This window comes from Anomaloglossus baeobatrachus, chromosome 3, assembly GCF_048569485.1.
Source record: "Anomaloglossus baeobatrachus isolate aAnoBae1 chromosome 3, aAnoBae1.hap1, whole genome shotgun sequence".
In the NCBI taxonomy this organism is placed as follows: domain Eukaryota; kingdom Metazoa; phylum Chordata; class Amphibia; order Anura; family Aromobatidae; genus Anomaloglossus; species Anomaloglossus baeobatrachus.
Genome location: NC_134355.1, coordinates 666,378,938 through 666,394,179, shown reverse-complemented (window position 1 = coordinate 666,394,179; position 15,242 = coordinate 666,378,938). Strand labels below are relative to the sequence as shown.

General features: G+C 31.9%; 14 non-coding genes across 14 annotated transcripts; all 14 read right to left on the bottom strand.

Annotated features, from left to right (window-relative positions):
• Nucleotides 1-1,574: 1,574 nt before the first annotated feature.
• TRNAR-UCU (transfer RNA arginine (anticodon UCU)) lies at nt 1,575-1,660 on the bottom strand. Its single transcript is given in 2 exon segments — nt 1,575-1,610; nt 1,624-1,660. It is a non-coding gene; the product is annotated as a tRNA-Arg (tRNA).
• Nucleotides 1,661-3,889: 2,229 nt separating this feature from the next.
• On the bottom strand, nt 3,890-3,975 carry TRNAR-UCU (transfer RNA arginine (anticodon UCU)). The gene is given in 2 exon segments: nt 3,890-3,925; nt 3,939-3,975. It is a non-coding gene; the product is annotated as a tRNA-Arg (tRNA).
• A 792-nt stretch (nt 3,976-4,767) lies between these two features.
• Nucleotides 4,768-4,853, bottom strand: TRNAR-UCU (transfer RNA arginine (anticodon UCU)). Its single transcript is given in 2 exon segments — nt 4,768-4,803; nt 4,817-4,853. It is a non-coding gene; the product is annotated as a tRNA-Arg (tRNA).
• A 792-nt stretch (nt 4,854-5,645) lies between these two features.
• TRNAR-UCU (transfer RNA arginine (anticodon UCU)) lies at nt 5,646-5,731 on the bottom strand. The gene is given in 2 exon segments: nt 5,646-5,681; nt 5,695-5,731. It is a non-coding gene; the product is annotated as a tRNA-Arg (tRNA).
• Nucleotides 5,732-6,523: 792 nt separating this feature from the next.
• Nucleotides 6,524-6,609, bottom strand: TRNAR-UCU (transfer RNA arginine (anticodon UCU)). Its single transcript is given in 2 exon segments — nt 6,524-6,559; nt 6,573-6,609. It is a non-coding gene; the product is annotated as a tRNA-Arg (tRNA).
• A 792-nt stretch (nt 6,610-7,401) lies between these two features.
• Nucleotides 7,402-7,487, bottom strand: TRNAR-UCU (transfer RNA arginine (anticodon UCU)). The gene is given in 2 exon segments: nt 7,402-7,437; nt 7,451-7,487. It is a non-coding gene; the product is annotated as a tRNA-Arg (tRNA).
• Nucleotides 7,488-8,279: 792 nt separating this feature from the next.
• Nucleotides 8,280-8,365, bottom strand: TRNAR-UCU (transfer RNA arginine (anticodon UCU)). Its single transcript is given in 2 exon segments — nt 8,280-8,315; nt 8,329-8,365. It is a non-coding gene; the product is annotated as a tRNA-Arg (tRNA).
• Nucleotides 8,366-9,157: 792 nt separating this feature from the next.
• On the bottom strand, nt 9,158-9,243 carry TRNAR-UCU (transfer RNA arginine (anticodon UCU)). The gene is given in 2 exon segments: nt 9,158-9,193; nt 9,207-9,243. It is a non-coding gene; the product is annotated as a tRNA-Arg (tRNA).
• A 792-nt stretch (nt 9,244-10,035) lies between these two features.
• TRNAR-UCU (transfer RNA arginine (anticodon UCU)) lies at nt 10,036-10,121 on the bottom strand. The gene is given in 2 exon segments: nt 10,036-10,071; nt 10,085-10,121. It is a non-coding gene; the product is annotated as a tRNA-Arg (tRNA).
• A 792-nt stretch (nt 10,122-10,913) lies between these two features.
• Nucleotides 10,914-10,999, bottom strand: TRNAR-UCU (transfer RNA arginine (anticodon UCU)). Its single transcript is given in 2 exon segments — nt 10,914-10,949; nt 10,963-10,999. It is a non-coding gene; the product is annotated as a tRNA-Arg (tRNA).
• Nucleotides 11,000-11,791: 792 nt separating this feature from the next.
• Nucleotides 11,792-11,877, bottom strand: TRNAR-UCU (transfer RNA arginine (anticodon UCU)). Its single transcript is given in 2 exon segments — nt 11,792-11,827; nt 11,841-11,877. It is a non-coding gene; the product is annotated as a tRNA-Arg (tRNA).
• A 792-nt stretch (nt 11,878-12,669) lies between these two features.
• On the bottom strand, nt 12,670-12,755 carry TRNAR-UCU (transfer RNA arginine (anticodon UCU)). Its single transcript is given in 2 exon segments — nt 12,670-12,705; nt 12,719-12,755. It is a non-coding gene; the product is annotated as a tRNA-Arg (tRNA).
• A 792-nt stretch (nt 12,756-13,547) lies between these two features.
• TRNAR-UCU (transfer RNA arginine (anticodon UCU)) lies at nt 13,548-13,633 on the bottom strand. Its single transcript is given in 2 exon segments — nt 13,548-13,583; nt 13,597-13,633. It is a non-coding gene; the product is annotated as a tRNA-Arg (tRNA).
• Nucleotides 13,634-14,425: 792 nt separating this feature from the next.
• On the bottom strand, nt 14,426-14,511 carry TRNAR-UCU (transfer RNA arginine (anticodon UCU)). The gene is given in 2 exon segments: nt 14,426-14,461; nt 14,475-14,511. It is a non-coding gene; the product is annotated as a tRNA-Arg (tRNA).
• Nucleotides 14,512-15,242: the final 731 nt, after the last annotated feature.

The following is a 15,242-nucleotide window of genomic DNA, read 5'->3' as shown; positions in this document are numbered from 1 at the left end:
GATTTGAGAGCAGATTTTCACAAAATATTTACATTTTAGTAAAGACAAAAAATTCAAGCCAATTTTCGGGACATATCTTATGGCATACATTATGATTTCAGGAGGCAAATAAACTTTTTTGGAAAATATTTCCGTTTTTTTAAATTCCACTTTTTAAGAATACTGAAGATAATGGATACAGGTTTAAATTCTTTAGATACAAAACTCTTCTCCAATTAAAACAAGCCTCCATTCTTTGAATCTTTATCTTATCTAGACATTTACATTCGCCACTTTGTGCTAAAGAGTGTATTTTTAGCAGCTTCTTCTACATTCTTTTCTTTGATCATTTTAAAATCTGATTTACATTTGGAAATTCAGGTATTCTAAAATATAACATCAAGATGTTCAATAATTTTAGAACCAGCAGAGAAAAACTCAGCGTTAGCATTTTCTCGACTCTCTCTGTGTTCTAGACACACATAACAAATCTACATGAAGAATGAATTTCAAAACAGGATGGAAAAGCAGCATTTTAAAAGTTCACAAAACTGGGTTGCCTTCTTAGTCTTTTCTAGAAAGGGGAGCCCTAGCGATTTTTGAATTCTACAAAAATGCTCTAAAGGATAATAATAAATCATATATTAGATCATTTCTTACTCTTTATTATCTTATGGGTATTATATAGGACTTTCGCATCAGACACCAAACAAAAGATGACTCTGGCAGGACTCAAACCCACAACCTTTGAATGCCTACACTTTCCTATAAGTCCAATGCACTATCCATTGCGCCACAGAGCCTGAAACTGAATCAAATTGTTTGGAACTTCAGTGTGGCTAAAACTAATAAGAGAAAGAATAGTAAAAATGGAAATCACTCTAAAAGAAATCTTTCAAGATTTGAGAGCAGATTTTCACAAAATATTTACATTTTAGTAAAGACAAAAATTTCAAGCAAATTTTCTGGACATATCTTATGGCATACATTATGATTTCAGGAGGCAAATAAACTTTTTTGGAAAATATTTCCGTTTTTTACAATTCCACTTTTAAAGAATACTGAAGATAACGGATAAAGGTTTAAATTCTTTAGATACAAAACTCTTCTCCAATTAAAACAAGCCTCCAATCTTTGAATCTTTATCTTATCTAGACATTTACATTCGCCACTTTGTGCTAAAGAGTGTTTTTTTAGCAGCTTCCTCAACATTCTTTTCTTTGATCATTTTAAAATCTGATTTACATTTGGAAATTCAGGTATTCTAAAATATAACATCAAGATGTTCAATAATTTTAGAACCAGCAGAGAAAAACTCAGCGTTAGCATTTTCTCGACTCTCTCTGTGTTCTAGACACACATAACAAATCTACATGAAGAATGAATTTCAAAACAGGATGGAAAAGCAGCATTTTAAAAGTTCACAAAACTGGGTTGCCTTCTTAGTCTTTTCTAGAAAGGGGAGCCCTAGTGATTTTTGGATTCTACAAAAATGCTCTAAAGGATAATAATAAATCATATATTAGATCATTTCTTACTCTTTATTATCTTATGGGTATTATATAGGACTTTCGCATCAGACACCAAACAAAAGCTGACTCTGGCGGGACTCGAACCCACAACCTTTGAATGCCTACACTTTGCTAGAAGTCCAATGCGCTATCCATTGCGCCACAGAGCCTGAAACTGAAAAAAATTGTTTGGAACTTCAGTGTGGCTAAAACTAATAAGAGAAAGAATAGTAAAAATGGAAATCACTCTAAAAGCAATCTTTCAAGATTTGAGAGCAGATTTTCACAAAATATTTACATTTTAGTAAAGACAAAAAATTCAAGCCAATTTTCGGGACATATCTTATGGCATACATTATGATTTCAGGAGGCAAATAAACTTTTTTGGAAAATATTTCCGTTTTTTTCAATTCCACTTTTAAAGAATACTGAAGATAATGGATAAAGGTTTAAATTCTTTAGATACAAAACTCTTCTCCAATTAAAACAAGCCTCCAATCTTTGAATCTTGATCTTATCTAGACATTCACATTCGCCACTTTGTGCTAAAGTGTTTTTTTAGCAGCTTCCTCTACATTCTTTTCTTTGATCATTTTAAAATCTGATTTACATTTGGAAATTCAGGTATTCTAAAATATAACATCAAGATGTTCAATAATTTTAGAACCAGCAGAGAAAAACTCAGCGTTAGCATTTTCTCGACTCTCTCTGTGTTCTAGACACACATAACAAATCTACATGAAGAATGAATTTCAAAACAGGATGGAAAAGCAGCATTTTAAAAGTTCACAAAACTGGGTTGCCTTCTTAGTCTTTTCTAGAAAGGGGAGCCCTAGCGATTTTTGAATTCTACAAAAATGCTCTAAAGGATAATAATAAATCATATATTAGATCATTTCTTACTCTTTATTATCTTATGATTTCAGGAGGCAAATAAACTTTTTTGGAAAATATTTCCGTTTTTTTCAATTCCACTTTTAAAGAATACTGAAGATAATAAATAAAGGTTTAAATTCTTTAGATACAAAACTCTTCTCCAATTAAAACAAGCCTCCAATCTTTGAATCTTGATCTTATCTAGACATTTACATTCGCCACTTTGTGCTAAAGAGTGTTTTTTTAGCAGCTTCCTCTACATTCTTTTCTTTGATCATTTTAAAATCTGATTTACATTTGGAAATTCAGGTATTCTAAAATATAACATCAAGATGTTCAATAATTTTAGAACCAGCAGAGAAAAACTCAGCGTTAGCATTTTCGCGACTCTCTCTGTGTTCTAGACACACATAACAAATCTACATGAAGAATGAATTTCAAAACAGGATGGAAAAGCAGCATTTTAAAAGTTCACAAAACTGGGTTGCCTTCTTAGTCTTTTCTAGAAAGGGGAGCCCTAGCGATTTTTGAATTCTACAAAAAGGCTCTAAAGGATAATAATAAATCATATATTAGATCATTTCTTACTCTTTATTATCTTATGGGTATTATATAGGACTTTCGCATCAGACACCAAACAAAAGCTGACTCTGGCGGGACTCGAACCCAAAACCTTTGAATGCCTACACTTTCCTAGAAGTCCAATGCACTATCCATTGCGCCACAGAGCCCGAAACTGAAAAAAATTGTTTGGAACTTCAGTGTGGCTAAAACTAATAAGAGAAAGAATAGTAAAAATGGAAATCACTCTAAAAGCAATCTTTCAAGATTTGAGAGCAGATTTTCACAAAATATTTACATTTTAGTAAAGACAAAAATTTCAAGCCAATTTTCGGGACATATCTTATGGCATACATTATGATTTCAGGAGGCAAATAAACTTTTTTGGAAAATATTTCCGTTTTTTTCAATTCCACTTTTAAAGAATACTGAAGATAATGGATAAAGGTTTAAATTCTTTAGATACAAAACTCTTCTCCAATTAAAACAAGCCTCCAATCTTTGAATCTTTATCTTATCTAGACATTTACATTCGCCACTTTGTGCTAAAGAGTGTTTTTTTAGCAGCTTCCTCTACATTCTTTTCTTTGATCATTTTAAAATCTGATTTACATTTGGAAATTCAGGTATTCTAAAATATAACATCAAGATGTTCAATAATTTTAGAACCAGCAGAGAAAAACTCAGCGTTAGCATTTTCTCGACTCTCTCTGTGTTCTAGACACACATAACAAATCTACATGAAGAATGAATTTCAAAACAGGATGGAAAAGCAGCATTTTAAAAGTTCACAAAACTGGGTTGCCTTCTTAGTCTTTTCTAGAAAGTGGAGCCCTAGCAATTTTTGAATTCTACAAAAATGCTCTAAAGGATAATAATAAATCATATATTAGATCATTTCTTACTCTTTATTATCTTATGGGTATTATATAGGACTTTCGCATCAGACACCAAACAAAAGCTGACTCTGGCGGGACTCGAACCCACAACCTTTGAATACCTACACTTTCCTAGAAGTCCAATGCGCTATCCATTGCGCCACAGAGCCTTAAACTGAAAAAAATTGTTTGGAACTTCAGTGTGGCTAAAACTAATAAGAGAAAGAATAGTAAAAATGGAAATCACTCTAAAAGCAATCTTTCAAGATTTGAGAGCAGATTTTCACAAAATATTTACATTTTAGTAAAGACAAAAATTTCAAGCCAATTTTCTGGACATATCTTATGGCATACATTATGATTTCAGGAGGCAAATAAACTTTTTTGGAAAATATTTCCGTTTTTTTCAATTCCACTTTTAAAGAATACTGAAGATAATGGATAAAGGTTTAAATTCTTTAGATACAAAACTCTTCTCCAATTAAAACAAGCCTCCAATCTTTGAATCTTTATCTTATCTAGACATTTACATTCGCCACTTTGTGCTAAAGAGTGTTTTTTTAGCAGCTTCCTCTACATTCTTTTCTTTGATCATTTTAAAATCTGATTTACATTTGGAAATTCAGGTATTCTGAAATATAACATCAAGATGTTCAATAAATTTAGAACCAGCAGAGAAAAACTCAGCGTTAGCATTTTCTCGACTCTCTCTGTGTTCTAGACACACATAACAAATCTACATGAAGAATGAATTTCAAAACAGGATGGAAAAGCAGCATTTTAAAAGTTCACAAAACTGGGTTGCCTTCTTGGTCTTTTCTAGAAAGGGGAGCCCTAGCGATTTTTGAATTCTACAAAAATGCTCTAAAGGATAATAATAAATCATATATTAGATCATTTCTTACTCTTTATTATCTTATGGGTATTATATAGGACTTTCGCATCAGACACCAAACAAAAGCTGACTCTGGCGGGACTCGAACCCACAACCTTTGAATGCCTACACTTACCTAGAAGTCCAATGCGCTATCCATTGCGCCACAGAGCCTAAAACTGAAAAAAATTGTTTGGAACTTCAGTGTGGCTAAAACTAATAAGAGAAAGAATAGTAAAAATGGAAATCACTCTAAAAGCAATCTTTCAAGATTTGAGAGCAGATTTTCACAAAATATTTACATTTTACTAAAGACAAAAATTTCAAGCCAATTTTCTGGACATATCTTATGGCATACATTATGATTTCAGGAGGCAAATAAACTTTTTTGGAAAATATTTCCGTTTTTTTCAATTCCACTTTTAAAGAATACTGAAGATAATGGATAAAGGTTTAAATTCTTTAGATACAAAACTCTTCTCCAATTAAAACAAGCCTTCAATCTTTGAATCTTTATCTTATCTAGACATTTACATTCGCCACTTTGTGCTAAAGAGTGTTTTTTTAGCAGCTTCCTCTACATTCTTTTCTTTGATCATTTTAAAATCTGATTTACATTTGGAAATTCAGGTATTCTAAAATATAACATCAAGATGTTCAATAATTTTAGAACCAGCAGAGAAAAACTCAGCGTTAGCATTTTCTCGACTCTCTCTGTGTTCTAGACACACATAACAAATCTACATGAAGAATGAATTTCAAAACAGGATGGAAAAGCAGCATTTTAAAAGTTCACAAAACTTGGTTGCCTTCTTAGTCTTTTCTAGAAAGGGGAGCCCTAGCGATTTTTGAATTCTACAAAAATGCTCTAAAGGATAATAATAAATCATATATTAGATCATTTCTTACTCTTTATTATCTTATGGGTATTATATAGGACTTTCGCATCAGACACCAAACAAAAGCTGACTCTGGCGGGACTCGAACCCACAACCTTTGAATGCCTACACTTTCCTAGAAGTCCAATGCGCTATCCATTGCCCCACAGAGCCTGAAACTGAAAAAAATTGTTTGGAACTTCAGTGTGGCTAAAACTAATAACAGAAAGAATAGTAAAAATGGAAATCACTCTAAAAGCAATATTTCAAGATTTGAGAGCAGATTTTCACAAAATATTTACATTTTAGTAAAGACAAAAATTTCAAGCCAATTTTCTGGACATATCTTATGGCATACATTATGATTTCAGAAGGCAAATAAAATTTTTTGGAAAATATTTCCGTTTTTTTCAATTCCACTTTTAAAGAATACTGAAGATAATGGATAAAGGTTTAAATTCTTTAGATACAAAACTCTTCTCCAATTAAAACAAGCCTCCAATCTTTGAATCTTTATCTTATCTAGACATTTACATTCGCCACTTTGTGCTAAAGAGTGTTTTTTTAGCAGCTTCCTCTACATTCTTTTCTTTGATCATTTTAAAATCTGATTTACATTTGGAAATTCAGGTATTCTAAAATATAACATCAAGATGTTCAATAAATTTAGAACCAGCAGAGAAAAACTCAGCGTTAGCATTTTCTCGACTCTCTCTGTGTTCTAGACACACATAACAAATCTACATGAAGAATGAATTTCAAAACAGGATGGAAAAGCAGCATTTTAAAAGTTCACAAAACTGGGTTGCCTTCTTAGTCTTTTCTAGAAAGGGGACCCCTAGCGATTTTTGAATTCTACAAAAATGCTCTAAAGGATAATAATAAATCATATATTAGATCATTTCTTACTCTTTATTATCTTATGGGTATTATATAGGACTTTCGCATCAGACACCAAACAAAAGCTGACTCTGGCGGGACTCGAACCCACAACCTTTGAATGCCTACACTTACCTAGAAGTCCAATGCGCTATCCATTGCGCCACAGAGCCTAAAACTGAAAAAAATTGTTTGGAACTTCAGTGTGGCTAAAACTAATAAGAGAAAGAATAGTAAAAATGGAAATCACTCTAAAAGCAATCTTTCAAGATTTGAGAGCAGATTTTCACAAAATATTTACATTTTACTAAAGACAAAAATTTCAAGCCAATTTTCTGGACATATCTTATGGCATACATTATGATTTCAGGAGGCAAATAAACTTTTTTGGAAAATATTTCCGTTTTTTTCAATTCCACTTTTAAAGAATACTGAAGATAATGGATAAAGGTTTAAATTCTTTAGATACAAAACTCTTCTCCAATTAAAACAAGCCTTCAATCTTTGAATCTTTATCTTATCTAGACATTTACATTCGCCACTTTGTGCTAAAGAGTGTTTTTTTAGCAGCTTCCTCTACATTCTTTTCTTTGATCATTTTAAAATCTGATTTACATTTGGAAATTCAGGTATTCTAAAATATAACATCAAGATGTTCAATAATTTTAGAACCAGCAGAGAAAAACTCAGCGTTAGCATTTTCTCGACTCTCTCTGTGTTCTAGACACACATAACAAATCTACATGAAGAATGAATTTCAAAACAGGATGGAAAAGCAGCATTTTAAAAGTTCACAAAACTTGGTTGCCTTCTTAGTCTTTTCTAGAAAGGGGAGCCCTAGCGATTTTTGAATTCTACAAAAATGCTCTAAAGGATAATAATAAATCATATATTAGATCATTTCTTACTCTTTATTATCTTATGGGTATTATATAGGACTTTCGCATCAGACACCAAACAAAAGCTGACTCTGGCGGGACTCGAACCCACAACCTTTGAATGCCTACACTTTCCTAGAAGTCCAATGCGCTATCCATTGCCCCACAGAGCCTGAAACTGAAAAAAATTGTTTGGAACTTCAGTGTGGCTAAAACTAATAACAGAAAGAATAGTAAAAATGGAAATCACTCTAAAAGCAATATTTCAAGATTTGAGAGCAGATTTTCACAAAATATTTACATTTTAGTAAAGACAAAAATTTCAAGCCAATTTTCTGGACATATCTTATGGCATACATTATGATTTCAGAAGGCAAATAAAATTTTTTGGAAAATATTTCCGTTTTTTTCAATTCCACTTTTAAAGAATACTGAAGATAATGGATAAAGGTTTAAATTCTTTAGATACAAAACTCTTCTCCAATTAAAACAAGCCTCCAATCTTTGAATCTTTATCTTATCTAGACATTTACATTCGCCACTTTGTGCTAAAGAGTGTTTTTTTAGCAGCTTCCTCTACATTCTTTTCTTTGATCATTTTAAAATCTGATTTACATTTGGAAATTCAGGTATTCTAAAATATAACATCAAGATGTTCAATAAATTTAGAACCAGCAGAGAAAAACTCAGCGTTAGCATTTTCTCGACTCTCTCTGTGTTCTAGACACACATAACAAATCTACATGAAGAATGAATTTCAAAACAGGATGGAAAAGCAGCATTTTAAAAGTTCACAAAACTGGGTTGCCTTCTTAGTCTTTTCTAGAAAGGGGACCCCTAGCGATTTTTGAATTCTACAAAAATGCTCTAAAGGATAATAATAAATCATATATTAGATCATTTCTTACTCTTTATTATCTTATGGGTATTATATAGGACTTTCGCATCAGACACCAAACAAAAGCTGACTCTGGCGGGACTCGAACCCACAACCTTTGAATGCCTACACTTACCTAGAAGTCCAATGCGCTATCCATTGCGCCACAGAGCCTAAAACTGAAAAAAATTGTTTGGAACTTCAGTGTGGCTAAAACTAATAAGAGAAAGAATAGTAAAAATGGAAATCACTCTAAAAGCAATCTTTCAAGATTTGAGAGCAGATTTTCACAAAATATTTACATTTTACTAAAGACAAAAATTTCAAGCCAATTTTCTGGACATATCTTATGGCATACATTATGATTTCAGGAGGCAAATAAACTTTTTTGGAAAATATTTCCGTTTTTTTCAATTCCACTTTTAAAGAATACTGAAGATAATGGATAAAGGTTTAAATTCTTTAGATACAAAACTCTTCTCCAATTAAAACAAGCCTCCAATCTTTGAATCTTTATCTTATCTAGACATTTACATTTGCCACTTTGTGCTAAAGAGTGTTTTTTTAGCAGCTTCCTCTACATTCTTTTCTTTGATCATTTTAAAATCTGATTTACATTTGGAAATTCAGGTATTCTAAAATATAACATCAAGATGTTCGATAATTTTAGAACCAGCAGAGAAAAACTCAGCGTTAGCATTTTCTCGACTCTCTCTGTGTTCTAGACACACATAACAAATCTACATGAAGAATGAATTTCAAAACAGGATGGAAAAGCAGCATTTTAAAAGTTCACAAAACTTGGTTGCCTTCTTAGTCTTTTCTAGAAAGGGGAGCCCTAGCGATTTTTGAATTCTACAAAAATGCTCTAAAGGATAATAATAAATCATATATTAGATCATTTCTTACTCTTTATTATCTTATGGGTATTATATAGGACTTTCGCATCAGACACCAAACAAAAGCTGACTCTGGCGGGACTCGAACCCACAACCTTTGAATGCCTACACTTTCCTAGAAGTCCAATGCGCTATCCATTGCCCCACAGAGCCTGAAACTGAAAAAAATTGTTTGGAACTTCAGTGTGGCTAAAACTAATAACAGAAAGAATAGTAAAAATGGAAATCACTCTAAAAGCAATATTTCAAGATTTGAGAGCAGATTTTCACAAAATATTTACATTTTAGTAAAGACAAAAATTTCAAGCCAATTTTCTGGACATATCTTATGGCATACATTATGATTTCAGGAGGCAAATAAAATTTTTTGGAAAATATTTCCGTTTTTTTCAATTCCACTTTTAAAGAATACTGAAGATAATGGATAAAGGTTTAAATTCTTTAGATACAAAACTCTTCTCCAATTAAAACAAGCCTCCAATCTTTGAATCTTTATCTTATCTAGACATTTACATTCGCCACTTTGTGCTAAAGAGTGTTTTTTTAGCAGCTTCCTCTACATTCTTTTCTTTGATCATTTTAAAATCTGATTTACATTTGGAAATTCAGGTATTCTAAAATATAACATCAAGATGTTCAATAAATTTAGAACCAGCAGAGAAAAACTCAGCGTTAGCATTTTCTCGACTCTCTCTGTGTTCTAGACACACATAACAAATCTACATGAAGAATGAATTTCAAAACAGGATGGAAAAGAAGCATTTTAAAAGTTCACAAAACTGGGTTGCCTTCTTAGTCTTTTCTAGAAAGGGGACCCCTAGCGATTTTTGAATTCTGCAAAAATGATCTAAAGGATAATAATAAATCATATATTAGATCATTTCTTACTCTTTATTATCTTATGGGTATTATATAGGACTTTCGCATCAGACACCAAACAAAAGCTGACTCTAGCGGGACTCGAACCCACAACCTTTGAATCCCTACACTTTCCTAGAAGTCCAATGCGCTATCCATTGCGCCACAGAGCCTGAAACTGAAAAAAAATGTTTGGAACTTCAGTGTGGCTAAAACTAATAAGAGAAAGAATAGTAAAAATGGAAATCACTCTAAAAGCAATCTTTCAAGATTTGAGAGCAGATTTTCACAAAATATTTACATTTTACTAAAGACAAAAATTTCAAGCCAATTTTCTGGACATATCTTATGGCATACATTATGATTTCAGGAGGCAAATAAAATTTTTTGGAAAATATTTCCGTTTTTTTCAATTCCACTTTTAAAGAATACTGAAGATAATGGATAAAGGTTTAAATTCTTTAGATACAAAACTCTTCTCCAATTAAAACAAGCCTCCAATCTTTGAATCTTTATCTTATCTAGACATTTACATTCGCCACTTTGTGCTAAAGAGTGTTTTTTTAGCAGCTTCCTCTACATTCTTTTCTTTGATCATTTTAAAATCTGATTTACATTTGGAAATTCAGGTATTCTAAAATATAACATCAAGATGTTCAATAAATTTAGAACCAGCAGAGAAAAACTCAGCGTTAGCATTTTCTCGACTCTCTCTGTGTTCTAGACACACATAACAAATCTACATGAAGAATGAATTTCAAAACAGGATGGAAAAGCAGCATTTTAAAAGTTCACAAAACTGGGTTGCCTTCTTAGTCTTTTCTAGAAAGGGGACCCCTAGCGATTTTTGAATTCTACAAAAATGATCTAAAGGATAATAATAAATCATATATTAGATCATTTCTTACTCTTTATTATCTTATGGGTATTATATAGGACTTTCGCATCAGACACCAAACAAAAGCTGACTCTAGCGGGACTCGAACCCACAACCTTTGAATCCCTACACTTTCCTAGAAGTCCAATGCGCTATCCATTGCGCCACAGAGCCTGAAACTGAAAAAAAATGTTTGGAACTTCAGTGTGGCTAAAACTAATAAGAGAAAGAATAGTAAAAATGGAAATCACTCTAAAAGCAATCTTTCAAGATTTGAGAGCAGATTTTCACAAAATATTTACATTTTACTAAAGACAAAAATTTCAAGCCAATTTTCTGGACATATCTTATGGCATACATTATGATTTCAGGAGGCAAATAAAATTTTTTGGAAAATATTTCCGTTTTTTTCAATTCCACTTTTAAAGAATACTGAAGATAATGGATAAAGGTTTAAATTCTTTAGATACAAAACTCTTCTCCAATTAAAACAAGCCTCCAATCTTTGAATCTTTATCTTATCTAGACATTTACATTCGCCACTTTGTGCTAAAGAGTGTTTTTTTAGCAGCTTCCTTTACATTCTTTTCTTTGATCATTTTAAAATCTGATTTACATTTGGAAATTCAGGTTTTCTAAAATATAACATCAAGATGTTCAATAATTTTAGAACCAGCAGAGAAAAACTCAGCGTTAGCATTTTCTCGACTCTCTCTGTGTTCTAGACACACATAACAAATCTACATGAAGAATGAATTTCAAAACAGGATGGAAAAGCAGCATTTTAAAAGTTCACAAAACTGTGTTGCCTTCTTAGTCTTTTCTAGAAAGGGGAGCCCTAGCGATTTTTGAATTCTACAAAAATGCTCTAAAGGATAATAATAAATCATATATTAGATCATTTCTTACTCTTTATTATCTTATGGGTAATATATAGGACTTTCGCATCAGACACCAAACAAAAGCTGACTCTAGCGGGACTCGAACCCACAACCTTTGAATGCCTACACTTTCCTAGAAGTCCAATGTGCTATCCATTGCGCCACAGAGCCTGAAACTGAAAAAAAATGTTTGGAACTTCAGTGTGGCTAAAACTAATAAGAGAAAGAATAGTAAAAATGGAAATCACTCTAAAAGCAATCTTTCAAGATTTGAGAGCAGATTTTCACAAAATATTTACATTTTAGTAAAGACAAAAATTTCAAGCCAATTTTCTGGACATATCTTATGGCATACATTATGATTTCAGGAGGCAAATAAACTTTTTTGGAAAATATTTCCGTTTTTTTCAATTCCACTTTTAAAGAATACTGAAGATAATGGATAAAGGTTTAAATTCTTTAGATACAAAACTCTTCTCCAATTAAAACAAGCCTCCAATCTTTGAATCTTTATCTTATCTAGACATTTACATTCGCCACTTTGTGCTAAAGAGTATTTTTTTAGCAGCTTCCTCTACATTCTTTTCTTTGATCATTTTAAAATCTGATTTACATTTGGAAATTCAGGTATTCTAAAATATAACATCAAGATGTTCAATAATTTTAGAACCAGCAGAGAAAAACTCAGCGTTAGCATTTTCTCGACTCTCTCTGTGTTCTAGACACACATAACAAATCTACATGAAAAATGAATTTCAAAACAGGATGGAAAAGCAGCATTTTAAAAGTTCACAAAACTGGGTTGCCTTCTTAGTCTTTTCTAGAAAGGGGAGCCCTAGCGATTTTTGAATTCTACAAAAATGCTCTAAAGGATAATAATAAATCATATATTAGATCATTTCTTACTCTTTATTATCTTATGGGTAATATATAGGACTTTCGCATCAGACACCAAACAAAAGCTGACTCTAGCGGGACTCAAACCCACAACCTTTGAATGCCTACACTTTCCTAGAAGTCCAATGCGCTATCCATTGCGCCACAGAGCCTGAAACTGAAAAAAAATGTTTGGAACTTCAGTGTGGCTAAAACTAATAAGAGAAAGAATAGTAAAAATGGAAATCACTCTAAAAGCAATCTTTCAAGATTTGAGAGCAGATTTTCACAAAATATTTACATTTTAGTAAAGACAAAAATTTCAAGCCAATTTTCTGGACATATCTTATGGCATACATTATGATTTCAGGAGGCAAATAAACTTTTTTGGAAAATATTTCCGTTTTTTTCAATTCCACTTTTAAAGAATACTGAGGATAATGGATAAAGGTTTAAATTCTTTAGATACAAAACTCTTCTCCAATTAAAACAAGCCTCCAATCTTTGAATCTTTATCTTATCTAGACATTTACATTCGCCACTTTGTGCTAAAGAGTATTTTTTTAGCAGCTTCCTCTACATTCTTTTCTTTGATCATTTTAAAATCTGATTTACATTTGGAAATTCAGGTATTCTAAAATATAACATCAAGATGTTCAATAATTTTAGAACCAGCAGAGAAAAACTCAGCGTTAGCATTTTCTCGACTCTCTCTGTGTTCTAGACACACATAACAAATCTACATGAAGAATGAATTTCAAAACAGGATGGAAAAGCAGCATTTTAAAAGTTCACAAAACTGGGTTGCCTTCTTAGTCTTTTCTAGAAAGGGGAGCCCTAGCCATTTTTGAATTCTACAAAAATGCTCTAAAGGATAATAATAAATCATATATTAGATCATTTCTTACTCTTTATTATCTTACGGTTATTATATAGGACTTTCGCATCAGACACCAAACAAAAGCTGACTCTGGCGGGACTCGAACCCACAACCTTTGAATGCCTACACTTTCCTAGAAGTCCAATGTGCTATCCATTGCGCCACAGAGCCTGAAACTGAAAAAACTTGTTTGGAACTTCAGTGTGGCTAAAACTAATAAGAGAAAGAATAGTAAAAATGGAAATCACTCTAAAAGCAATCTTTCAAGATTTGAGAGCAGATTTTCACAAAATATTTACATTTTAGTAAAGACAAAAATTTCAAGCCAATTTTCTGGACATATCTTATGGCATACATTATGATTTCAGGAGGCAAATAAAATTTTTTGGAAAATATTTCCGTTTTTTTCAATTCCACTTTTAAAGAATACTGAAGATAATGGATAAAGGTTTAAATTCTTTAGATACAAAACTCTTCTCCAATTAAAACAAGCCTGCAATCTTTGAATCTTTATCTTATCTAGACATTTACATTCGCCACTTTGTGCTAAAGAGTGTTTTTTTATCAGCTTCCTCTACATTCTTTTCTTTGATCATTTTAAAATCTGATTTACATTTGGAAATTCAGGTATTCTAAAATATAACATCAAGATGTTCAATAATTTTAGAACCAGCAGAGAAAAACTCAGCGTTAGCATTTTCTCGACTCTCTCTGTATTCTAGACACACATAACAAATCTACATGAAGAATGAATTTCAAAACAGGATGGAAAAGCAGCATTTTAAAAGTTCACAAAACTGGGTTGCCTTCTTAGTCTTTTCTAGAAAGGGGAGCCCTAGTGATTTTTGAATTCTACAAAAATGCTCTAAAGGATAATAATAAATCATATATTAGATCATTTCTTACTCTTTATTATCTTATGGGTATTATATAGGACTTTCGCATCAGACACCAAACAAAAGCTGACTCTAGCGGGACTCGAACCCACAACCTTTGAATCCCTACACTTTCCTAGAAGTCCAATGCGCTATCCATTGCGCCACAGAGCCTGAAACTGAAAAAAAATGTTTGGAACTTCAGTGTGGCTAAAACTAATAAGAGAAAGAATAGTAAAAATGGAAATCACTCTAAAAGCAATCTTTCAAGATTTGAGAGCAGATTTTCACAAAATATTTACATTTTACTAAAGACAAAAATTTCAAGCCAATTTTCTGGACATATCTTATGGCATACATTATGATTTCAGGAGGCAAATAAAATTTTTTGGAAAATATTTCCGTTTTTTTCAATTCCACTTTTAAAGAATACTGAAGATAATGGATAAAGGTTTAAATTCTTTAGATACAAAACTCTTCTCCAATTAAAACAAGCCTCCAATCTTTGAATCTTTATCTTATCTAGACATTTACATTCGCCACTTTGTGCTAAAGAGTGTTTTTTTAGCAGCTTCCTCTACATTCTTTTCTTTGATCATTTTAAAATCTGATTTACATTTGGAAATTCAGGTTTTCTAAAATATAACATCAAGATGTTCAATAATTTTAGAACCAGCAGAGAAAAACTCAGCGTTAGCATTTTCTCGACTCTCTCTGTGTTCTAGACACACATAACAAATCTACATGAAGAATGAATTTCAAAACAGGATGGAAAAGCAGCATTTTAAAAGTTCACAAAACTGTGTTGCCTTCTTAGTCTTTTCTAGAAAGGGGAGCCCTAGCGATTTTTGAATTCTACAAAAATGCTCTAAAGGATAATAATAAATCATATATTAGATCATTTC